Below are 12,056 nucleotides of genomic sequence, written 5' to 3'. Positions count from 1 at the left end.
TATGCACATTTTGAGCATATGTATTTCCTATTTGCTGAATATTGCACTAAAATGAAATTTGAAAGTGAAGAAGGAAAGAAATTTCTAATAATGTTGAGAAGATAGTGACTGGATGGGAAGAGTGATGTTGATGCACCATTCATTAGAAAATTTATTAAATTCCATGAAGACCATAGACAGAAGAAGAATGTGAACAACTTCAAATCTGAGACTCCTAGAATATAATGTTGGTTGTCTATGGACTATAAGCTGGTTAATGTGTCAGAGCAAGGAACATAGATGAAACATTGTGCTAGGACGGGTAATGACCCTACAGGATTGAGGTGAGAAACAGGGCTGAAGAGCGACAGCCAAAAAAACTACAAACCTAGGCAACGGAATCATTCTGTACTCCCATCCTTCTCCCATTCCAGGCAGAACACATACTATAAGCAAAGATAGGGCAAAACAGATATCTTTTCTCTAAACTGATAAACAAAAAAAAAATCAACTTCCTTAATATACAAACAACAACAACAACAAAATACAAAAATCTTAGTTACATATTGAAGTATGAAAAAGACCCTTTTCTTTTAGGTTTGGAGTGTCCACAGATCTCAAAGGAAACCTATGTTTAGACAGGACCTGTCCTGCCTGGCTTCACGCAACTCCTGCACAGAGCTCCTACTCCCAGAAGAGATTTAGATGGAAAGGAGTTATTTCCGTACAATAGCAAAGGGGAAATGGAAAAGTGCACTAATCACTTTTTAGTGTATAAAAATAACAATTAAGGGTCACCAATATGCCCAAAGAACTAACAGTATGCAAATTAAAACAACAAACAAATATTTTTCTTTTAAGACTCTATACAAACTCAGGGTCCAACTATGAAACAAAACAATTGATGTAATGTAAGAAAAGGTAATCCATTAACTATATTTTCTTGTTTAGTTCTTTTGTTTCCTTTGATAAAGGTTGTGGACATTTTGTCTACTTGTCAGGATTAAAATAATAACAATAATGATTCATCTTCTAGGTGAATTATTTTATTTTTTATGCAGTCCCGCATACACAGGCTGGTCTAAAATTCCGTGCACCTAGAGCAACTTCACACTTGACTCTGCGGAGGCCTTTAGTGTGTGGACATAAACAAAGGCCACCCTAAGGAGATCAAGCAAAGGCTATTTACTCAGAGCTTGCTATAGCAAGAAAGTAGTTTTAGGTACATTTAGAAGAGACTCAAAGGTTGAGAGGGGAGTGGAAAGCTTTATACTGAACAAAAGGCTTGGATATGCTCTGAATGAACTTTGTTGGTGTGGAGAAGCTGGACTCCAGCTAACTAGATGCTGGGCATCCTATATGATGGGTTTGAAAAAAGATCTTTGACTTTTTCTTGTTAGTCCTGAGTTGGAAAGAGAAGAGCAATAATCAGAAAAGCTGGCAGTTATTGGGCAAATCCTACTCTTTTAGGGGTGATTGCTGCAGAGGTTATGGTTTGGCTTCCTGTGGTGGTTGCTATAGAAGTTGTGGGTGAGAGTTCTAATTTTATCTGTGGTCTGGTAATTGTCATTTTTATACTGTCTCTCAAGGATTTATAGATCCCCCACAAGAATAAGGCTCACAGCTTTAGTACCACTCCAGGTCTCCAAACACACTCAGATGTGCTCATGCACATGCGCACCCACCTCCCACCCCACCCACCCACCTACACACACACACACACACTCTCTCTCTTAGGGTATTAAAACTCCAGTATCCAAAATGAACTGCCTGTTGTGATATTACCACGAGCTGAACAGTTTACTCGTTTTTGCTACTCTGGCTTTCTTCTTCTTCTTCTTTTCTACACAGTTTGATAGTTGGGGATTTCCATTTGTTTTCTTTTTTCTTTCTTTCCTTTATTGTTTCCTACTTTTTTTTTTCTTTTTCTTTTTAAAGTACAATCACAGAGTTAATTTTCTGGTTATAATTCAGGCTGCCTTTATATAATATTGAAGTACAAGGACTTTGCATATTACTTCATTCTAATATGAACCAGAAGTGCCAATGAAACCAGAAGTGCTTATTATATTTATGATAATAAAAATTAAAATATTAACACACGGAAAAGGAATAAAAAGCATACAAAAAAGATACTCCTTGTTTTAAAGTGGTAAATTTAACGTGAGTACCTACTACGTCTCCAAAGAACTGTATTAAGCTACAATCTCTAAATGTGAATTATAAAAGTTTGATGTATAGGTCTAGTCCTGTGGTAGAAAATATAATAAAGAACTTTATCTTAGGGATATTATCTACTTGGTTTTCTGTCATTATTCACCATTACTGTAAGGATTATTTTGGTGGAAAGTGCTGTTTTCAGATGGTGACTTCTGTGTGATTGTGACCTCTCTTTCCACCAAACTCACGTTGCCCACTTAAAAAATTATTCACTGACTACAGTTGTCCACAGAAAAAATGTACTCTTTTATTTATTATTTTACTCTTTTCTTTCTCAAAGCTTACTTTGTAAGGGCAAATGAAAATTTAAAAAGAAGAGGCTAGTTCTCCCTGTTAAAAATAAAGTGAACCCCCCGCATTTTCTTAGATTATATTTACATAAGAAAATCTCATTGCAAGTGCTTTTCTTCTTTAAAATGTATGTAAATCTTTTTTATAAAAAAAAATACACCTTTCACCAGATTTATGATCCAGGAATGTCTTTTCCAAGGACTCAGAAAGCATCTAATTAACGGAGACAGAGCTAGTACCTTCCAATTCCTGTGGGAAACTGGGAGCTTAACTTCCGCCAGCACCTTAATCAAGGTTGAAAATGACCTCCTGTGATAAATATATAAGAAGTTTATTTTTCACTTGGATAAAGACAAATAGCAAATACAAATGGCCACCACAATTGCCAGGTGAATCAAGGATGAATAATGTGTCACAAATGATGCAGTCAAGTTATATTACTTTGCCTATTTGAGAATATGTATGTATGGGTTGTATATGTTTGATTATATACAATAATGAGATTTCTTTGTTTTTCTTAGCAAATTGCCTGTGATGAGCATCACATTCTGGTATAATGCCTATTCAATAACAAGACTGTTTCTTTTCTCTTTCACCTGTTTTGGTGAGGTTTTTCTGGATTGGCAGCATATATTTCTTTTTATTTCCCCAATAACCTCCTTTAGGTTTGTTTAGTGTTATACTCCCCGGACACAAGGTTTCTGAATGCATGTTACATGATGGTATTTAGAAGGTTTTTCCAACTCAATACACATGGAGAAATCCTTTTTTTGTTGACTTCTTGCTATGAGCAGAGAAACCATTGGTCCACGTAGAAGAACTAGAAAATCTCTTGTGTCCTGGGCTCCTGTGTGTGGATATGGAATCAAGGCTTGACTAGTTACAGAATTCTAACTGTTAAATAAAAATTACAGAAGACCATTGTGTTGAACTAAGTTACTGCACTAGGCCCCAACAAATTAGACTAAAAATCAAAATGGAGTCACTCATGCTTAAATTTCACATCAACAAACTAAAACTAAGTTATCTGACCTTCCAAGAAATCAGGAGTGAACTATAAGCCAATTTTCTGAACAGGCCGGTTTCAGTCTTCAATGGGAAAGTTAATGAAGTTCTCTCTGTTTTAATTCTTAACCAGAAGTAAGTCCATTTTAACAAATCCATTGTTTTTTTACTCTTCTGCTCCTTGTTCCTGTCTTATAAAAAAAGTAATTTTAAAATGACCGATCCACTTTCTGTTCTTTGTTTCTGCTTTCTTCCAGACTTCTCTGTCTATAAAGCTAACTTCTGTGAGGCCGAAGCAGGCGGATCACGAGGTCAGGAGATCGAGGCCATCCTGGCTAACACGGTGAAACCCCATCTCTACTAAAAATACAAAAACTTAGCCGGGTGTGGTGGCGGGCGCCTGTAGTCCCAGCTACTCAGGAGGCTGAGGCAGGAGAATGGCGTGAACCCGGGAGGCAGAGGTTGCAGTGAGCAGAGATCGCGCCACTGCACTCCAGCCTGGGCGACAGAGCAAGACTCCATCTCAAAACAAAAAAACAAAAACAAAACAAAACAAAAAGCTGACTTCTTCTGGTCAGCTCATTGGAATACTTATTCTATTTTAGGGAATGAAGTGTTTCTAGATTCTAGAATTGCAATAAAGCCAGTTGAGATTTTCAACTAAATTTGTTGACTTTTTGTCTTTTCACACAACACAAGTCCATTATCAATGGTTTGGAAATGGATACATGAACCAGCAAAAACAGGCAGAGTCTTTCCCTGACTTTTATTGGCACTATTGGGAATGATGCTAGGTTCATGTACTTCAAAACCCATGAAACTACCAAGGGCCATTACCACCAGAAAGTGTACGAGAACAAAGTTAATCAGAAGCGAACAGAACAAAAGGTAGCGAGAGAGAGGCTTAGCATCTTGATGACACACTTGGAATATTTCAGTCCAGCTTTTTAGATTTAAGCTATTATAACTTATGTTTATATCCGTTTTTAAAAAAAATCTGAACTAATTCACTCACCATGCCACCTCTCATGGCCTAACATGAAAGTGTAATTCCTGAAATATTAGGAGACTGTACATGTACTCCCCTTTCAAGTTATTTATTGACCACTTGCCATATGACACATACTCTCCTAGTACCAGAAATTCATCAGTGAACACATCAGAGAAATATCTCTGGATTCAAGTAGCTTGTGTTCTATTGAGCAGTTTTGGCAGTAAACTAGACAAATAAACAAAATGCATAGAGAAAATGCAAAGGAAACAATATGCTGCAGGAAATGAAGAGATCAGGTATGAAGGAGGTGGGGTCAAATTTAGGTAAAGCCCAGAAAAAAATGGCTTATTTATAAAGGCCTGGAAGCAGTAAGCCAGCTGACCAGGAGTATGTCAGGGAAACACCTTCTCAGGCAGCAGGAACAGCAACAGTGCTCTGAAATGAGAGGGTGCATAAATAGTTGGAATAGTATTGACCAGACTAATATAGTTGAACTGGCTGAAAGAAGGAGGGAGTAGAAGATGAAGTGGTTATCAGAATGAGGCTTTGTGCTTCTAGTAAGGACATGGACTTTTACTATGAATAAGATGGGAAACTAGTTGATGAATTTAGCAGAGAATTGACATTCGATTTCTATTTTAAAATATACTGTTTGGGTTTGTCATTATATAGTTTTTTAGTAATTATTTATTTGGTTGTAGTAACTCATGTACTTTCCTCATACTTCCTTGGCACCATGATCCTTTCCTCATTCTGAAGCTTGGAATTTAGTTCCATTTACTCAGAGATTTAATGACATCTCAGAAGTTAAAACCTGTTGAAAAGTAAGGGTTTGGATTGGTAGTCACAGCTTCTTTTACCCTTATTTGTAATACTTTATCTTTTCTTCGAGGAGAAAATATTAAAAATTAATTTTAATGAATAAAATTAATTGTATATGTTATAAAAATGATTTTGTAACCAGTATGTTACAGAAAGTCTTATTTGCCTTTTGCTTACCTATGTTAATTTGTGACACAAAAAGACCCTGAAGTCAAAGCACAGAACAACTGAGACACTTAATAAGATGGTAAGATGAACCCAGCGAACTTCCCGTCTTCAACTCCTCAGAGAGAGAGAGACACAGAGAGAGAGAGAGAGAAAGAAACAAGAGGGGGAAAAAAAAGAAATGCAAATATATTTTATAAAATTGGGTCTGGCGCGATGGCTCACGTCTGTAATCCCAGCAGTTTGGGAGGCCCAGGTGGGCAGATCACCTAAGTTCAGGAGTTTGAGATAGCCTGGCCAACATGGTGAAACCCCATCTCTACTAAAAACAGAAAAGTAGCCGGGCGTGGTGGTGCATGCCTGTAATCCCAGCTACTCGGGAAGCTGAGGTAGGAGAATCACTTAAACCCGGGAGGCGGAGGTTGCAGTGAGCCGAGATCACACCATTGCACTCCGGCCTGGTTAGAAGAGCAAAATTCAGTCTCAAAAAATATATATATATATTTTATAAAATTGAATTTTTTAAAGAAATGGTTACTCTAATGCATAGGCATAAAAATGGATTTTAGTTTGGTGTTTTTTTAATCTTTAAACCTGTTTAAAAATCAATTTTTTTAATTATAATTTTTATAATATGGTTATTTTTAAACATATATGTGTGAGTAGTAAAACTCACTTAAATATGTTGCTTAAGTAGAGTCATCAACAGACACCTTATCTGATACCTGAAACAATCAAATCTTCATTGTCAGTCTCCCAGGATTAAACAGTAGCTATTTAGCTGATTTGAAAGTCACATTTAAGTTAAAAATATTTGAGTCATGAGTCAAATGCCTTCTCTTTCTAGATGTATTGCCTGTGTTTTTAGTTCCTGTTTTCTAGGTTTACAATCTAAACATACTGTATTTTGTTTAAAAATTTATAAAATTAACTAAGAAACATTCCTCATCCTTTCAAATTTGCTCTCTGGTCTGAAAATAGGTAATCTAGAGATTATGTTTGATTGTAGCCAAGCTGTTATAGAGTAGCCAATTATTAATTATTAAACTTTTTATTTTCAGCCTCCCAAAGCTGTTCATGAGAAGAAAATCTCTGTGGGTAGGGGAACTAAAAACAGATACTGAACAAAAACACAAACTAAAGGAAAAGCACTTTAACAATTGTTTGCCCATTTTTAGTAGTAAAACTTGACATTAAAAGACTGTCAATTCTCATAGGATAAAACCTTATTGTGATGATACTGTATCCTAATTTACCTAAAGAGTTTGTTTTTTATATTACTGAATGCATAATAGATTATTTCATATGCAGATTTAAAATAACTATGAGATACCTATGCATATGCAGCCCCATATATACACATATGTATACACACACACACACATATAAAAAGTCCCTTGCACCCTTAGTTCTAGTGAGAGGTCTGAGTAAGAAGCATCATGGTTAATTGTTCTAAATCACTTCCATCTACCACCCTCATTGGCTCCTGGCAATATTCTTACAGAAATTGTTTCCAGTTCCAACGTTGATGCTGATTAGGTTAAACGAGAGATTGCTTTTCTTTTCTTTTCTTTTTCTATAAAAGGCCAATTAGTAAATGTTTTAGGCTTTGCTAGCCAAATGGCAAAATCAAGGATCTTATGTAAGCACTTACATAACAAGAGAGAGAACAAATTTCTACACATTTTATATCACCAAAATTGAAAGCTTTATTGATGAACACAGAAATTTGAATTTTGTATAATTTTCATGTGTCAGAAATATTACTCTTTCAATTTTTCTGAAAGCTTTTTAAATGAAAAAATAATTCTTAAGAGCAGGATATGGGCCAGATTTGAGTTAGGGTCATATATGTCTAAATACCTTGGTTAAAAAAACCTTAGTACTCTTTTCCTTGCTTATTGGTTGTTGATTGCTTCAGGAACCCAGATTTAAACCAATCAGCAATGCTTTAAAATTCATTACAATGCGTAGATTTCTTTGTTTACCTTCCATTTTGGTCACATTAGTCTTTGATCTTTTTTCACTATTTTGGGGTTTTGTCCATTTTAAGTTACCGTGACCAAAATATTAAGTTACACTATAAGAATAAAGATAAACTCTGAAAATTATGTTACATACACCTTAAGGCATTCCACAGTTTATAATATATGTAAATCTGTTGTTCCTTTCACTCAGTCCAACAAATAAATCTCCCTTCTTCCATTGCTCACTCCAAAGGCTCTCTTTTCTTTCTTTCTATTTTTTGTTTCTTTTTTCTTTTAAAATTTCACTGGTACATAGTACATATATGTATTTATGAGTTACATTAGGTATTTTGATATAGGCATACAATGTGTAAATGTTTACCTCAGAGCAATTATAGTTCATCACCTTCAGCATTTATCATTTCTTTATGTTACAAATATTCCAATTATACTCCCTCAGTCATTCTAAAATGTACAACAAACTATTGTTAACTGTAGTCACTCTGTTGTACTACTGAACACTGGATCTTATTCATTGTATCTAACTATATTTTTGTACCCATTAAACATCCTCATTTCTAACCCTGCCTCCCCCAACTACTTTTCTCAGCCCCTGGTAGCCATAATTCTACTCTCTATCTCCATGACTTCAGTTGTTTTAATTTTTAGCTCCCACAACTGAGTGGGAATATGTGAATTCTGTGTTTCTGTGCCTGGTTTATTTCACTTAAACTAATGTCCTCCATTTCCATTCAAGTTATTGCAAATGACAGGACCTCATTCTTTTATATGGCTGAGTAGCTCTCCGTTGTGCATAAGTACCACATTTTCTTTTTTTTTCTTTTTCTTTTTTTTTTTTTTTGTTTTTTTGAGACAGAGTCTCGCTTTGTCGCCCAGGCTGGAGTGCAATGGCGCGATCTCGGCTCACTACAAGCTCCTCCTCCCTCACGCCATTCTCCTGCCTCAGCCTCCCGAGTAGCTGGGACTACAGGCGCCCGCCACCACGCCCGGCTAATTTTTTTGTATTTATAGTAGAGATGGGGTTTCACTGTGTTAGCGAGGATGGTCTTGATCTCCTGACCTTGTGATCCACCCGCCTCGGCCTCCCAAAATGCTGGGATTACAGGCATGAGCCACCGACCCCGGCCAAGTTCCACATTTTCTTTATCCATTTTTCTGTTGATGAACATTTAGGTTGCTTCCAAATCTTGGCTATTGTGAATAGTGTTGCAAGTAACATGGGAATGTAGATACCTTTTCCATGTACTGATTTCCTTTCTTTTGGGTGTGTACCTAACAGTGAGATTGCTGATCATATGGCAGTACTATTTTTAGATTTTTTGAGGAAACTCCATACTGTTCTTCATAGTGGTTGTACTAACTTACATTCCCAGGAACAGCGTAGGAGGGTTCTCTTTTCTCTACATCCTCAACAGCATTTCTTATCACCTGTCCTTTGGATGAATGTCAATTTAACTGGGGTGAGATGATATCTCACTGGAGTTTTCATTTTCATTTCTCTAGTGATCAATGACGTTGAACACTTTTTCATATACCTGTTTGCCTTTTGTATGTCTTCTTTTGATAGTTGTCTATTCAAATTTTTTGCCCATGTTTTAATCAGATAATTAAATTTATTCCTATAGAGTTGTTTGAGCTCCTTATATATCCTGGTAAATTATCTCTTGTGAGATGGATAGTTTGCACATATTTTCTCCCATTCTGTGAATTGTCTCTTAGCTTTGTAGATAGTTTCCTTTGCTGTGCAGAGGATTTTTAATTTGATGTGATTCCATTTGTCCATTTTTGCTTTGGTTGCCTTTGCTTTTGGAGTAATCAAGAAATCTTTGCCCAGACCAATGACCTGAGGAGTTTCCTCAATGATTTTTGTTTGTTTGTTTTTGTTTTTGTTTTTGAGACGGAGTCTCGCTCTGTTGCCCAGGCTGGAGTACAGTGGCTTGATATCGGCTCACTGCAAGCTCCGCCTCTCGGGTTCAGGCCATTCTCCTGCCTCAGCCTCCCGAGTAGCAATGTTTTATTTTAATAGTTTTATGGTGCCAGGTCTAGATCTAATGATTTAATTATTGTGACTTTTTTTTTATGTAGCAAGAGATAGAAGTCTAGTTTAATTCTTCTGCATTTGGATATCTAGTTTTCCCAGGATGCTTTATTGAAGAGATTGTCCTTTTCACAATCTATGTTCTTGGCATATTTGTCTAAAACAAATTTACTATACATGTATGGATTTATTTCTGGGTTCTCTATCCTGTTTCATTGGTCTGCTTTTATGCTGGTACTGTGCTTTTTTGGTTACTATAACTCTGTAGTACAATTTGAAGTAAGATAATGTGATTCCTCCAGTAGTGTTCTTTTTGCTCAGAATGACTTTGACTGTTCTGGGTCTTTTGTGCTTCCGTATAAACTTTAGGGTTATTTTTTTTCTGTTTCTGTGAAGAATATCACTGGTATTTTTTATAGGGATTGCATTTAATCTGTATATTGCTTTGGTTAGTATGCACATTTTAACATTATTAATTCTTCCAATCCATGAACATAGAATAGCTTTCCATTTTTTGTGTGTCCTCCTCATTTTCTAGCATCAATGTTTTATAGTTTGCATTGTAGAAATATTTTTATTTATTTGGTTAAATTTATTCTTGGATATCTTATTTTAATTTTACCTATTGTAAGGGCAATTACTTTCTTGATTTCTTCTTCAGATTATTTGCTCTTGGTATACATAAATGCTACTGATTTTTGTATGTTGATTTTGTATTCTGAAACTACAGAATTTGTTTATCAGTTCTAATGGCTTTTTGGTGGAGTCTTTAGGTTTTATCAAATATAAGATTATATCATCTGCAAATAATAATTTGACTTTTTTCCTAAACTGGAAATTTAGATGTCTTTTTATTTCTCTTGTTATCAAACAAGATAGGTTTGTTTAATAACAAGAGATTGATTGCTCTAGCTAAGACTTTCAGTACTGTGTTGATTAGTAGTGGTAAAAGTGGGCATACTTGTCTTATTCCAGATCTTAGAAGACAGGCTTTCAGTTTTTCCCTATTCAGTATGATACCAGCTGTGGGTCTGTCATATATGGCCTCTATGGTGTTGAGGTATGTTTCTACTATGCTCAGTTCTTTTAGAGTTTTTGAAATGAAGGGATGTTGAATTTTACCAAATGCCTTTTTAGCATCAATTGAAATAATCATATGGGGTTTTTTTCCTTCATTTTGTTGATATGATGTATCACATTGATTGATTTGCATATGTTGAACTATCCTTGGATGTCTGGGATAAACCCCACTTGGTCATAATAAATGATATTTTCAATGTGTGGTTGAATTTGGTTTGTTAGTATTTTGTTGAGCATATTTACATCAATATTCATCAGAGATATTGGCCTATAGTTTTCCATTTTTGATATGTCATCTGGTTTTGGAAGTAGGGTAATACTGGCCCCATAAAATGAGTTTGGAAGTACTCTCTCCTCCTCTTTTTTTTTTTTTTTGTAATGTTTTGAGCAGGATTGGTATTAGTTCTTCTTTCAGTGTTTGGTGGAATTCACCAGTGAAGGCATCAGGTCCCAGGCTTTTATTTGCTTGGAGACTTTTCATTATGGCTTGCATCTTGTTACTTGTTATTGGTCTATTCAAGCTTTGGATTTCTTTATAGTTCAACCTTGGTAGGTTGTATGTGTGTAGGCATATATCCATTTCTTCTAAGTTTTTCAATTTATTAACATATAGTTTCTCACAGTTTTCTCTAATGATCCTTTAAATTCCTGCTGTATCAACTTCTTTTATATCTCTGGTTTTATTTATTTGCATATTCTCTTTTTTTTCTAGTCTGGCTAAAGGTTTGTAAATTTTGTTAATCTTATCAAAAAAACAACTTTTTGCTTCATTAGTCTTCTCATTTTTGTATTTTTTCAGTTCAATTGTTTTTATTTATGCTTTAATCATTATTTTTCTTCTTCTACCAATTTTAGGTGGCTTTTCTTCCTTTTCTAGTTTTTTAGGATGCATTATTAGGTTGTTTATTTGGAGTTTTTCTTCTTTTATGATGTAAGCACTTATAACTGGAAACTTTCCTCTTAGTGCTGCTTTCCCTGTAACCTGTATATTTTGACATGTCATGTTTTCATTATGATTTGCTTCAAGAAATTTTTCAATTTCCTTCTTAATTTTTGCACTGATTTAATTTCATTAATTTATTCACTGGTCATTCAAGTGCATATTGTTTAATTTCTATGTGTTTGTGTAGTTTCCAAAATTATTCTTGTTATTGATTCCAGTTTTATTCCATTGTGGTCAGAGAAAATACTTGATATGATTTCAATTTTTTGGAATGTCTTAAGACATTTTTTATGGCCTAGCATAGGGTCTATCCTTGAGGATAATCTATGTGCTGAGAAGAATGTGTATTCTGCAGCCATTAGAAGAAATGTTCTATAAATATCTATTAGGTCCATTTGGTCTACAGTGTAGATTAAGCCTGATTTTCATTTTCTCACTGTATGGTCTGTCTAATGCTCAGAGTTGGGTGTTGATAGTCTCCAACTATTATGGTATTAGAGTGTATCTCTCTCTTTAGCTCTAATACTATTT

The sequence above is a fragment of the Pongo abelii genome, chromosome 14, assembly GCF_028885655.2.
Source record: "Pongo abelii isolate AG06213 chromosome 14, NHGRI_mPonAbe1-v2.0_pri, whole genome shotgun sequence".
NCBI classification, from domain to species: domain Eukaryota; kingdom Metazoa; phylum Chordata; class Mammalia; order Primates; family Hominidae; genus Pongo; species Pongo abelii.
The sequence above is the reverse complement of the archived record's forward strand: the minus strand, read 5'-3'. Positions refer to the sequence as shown.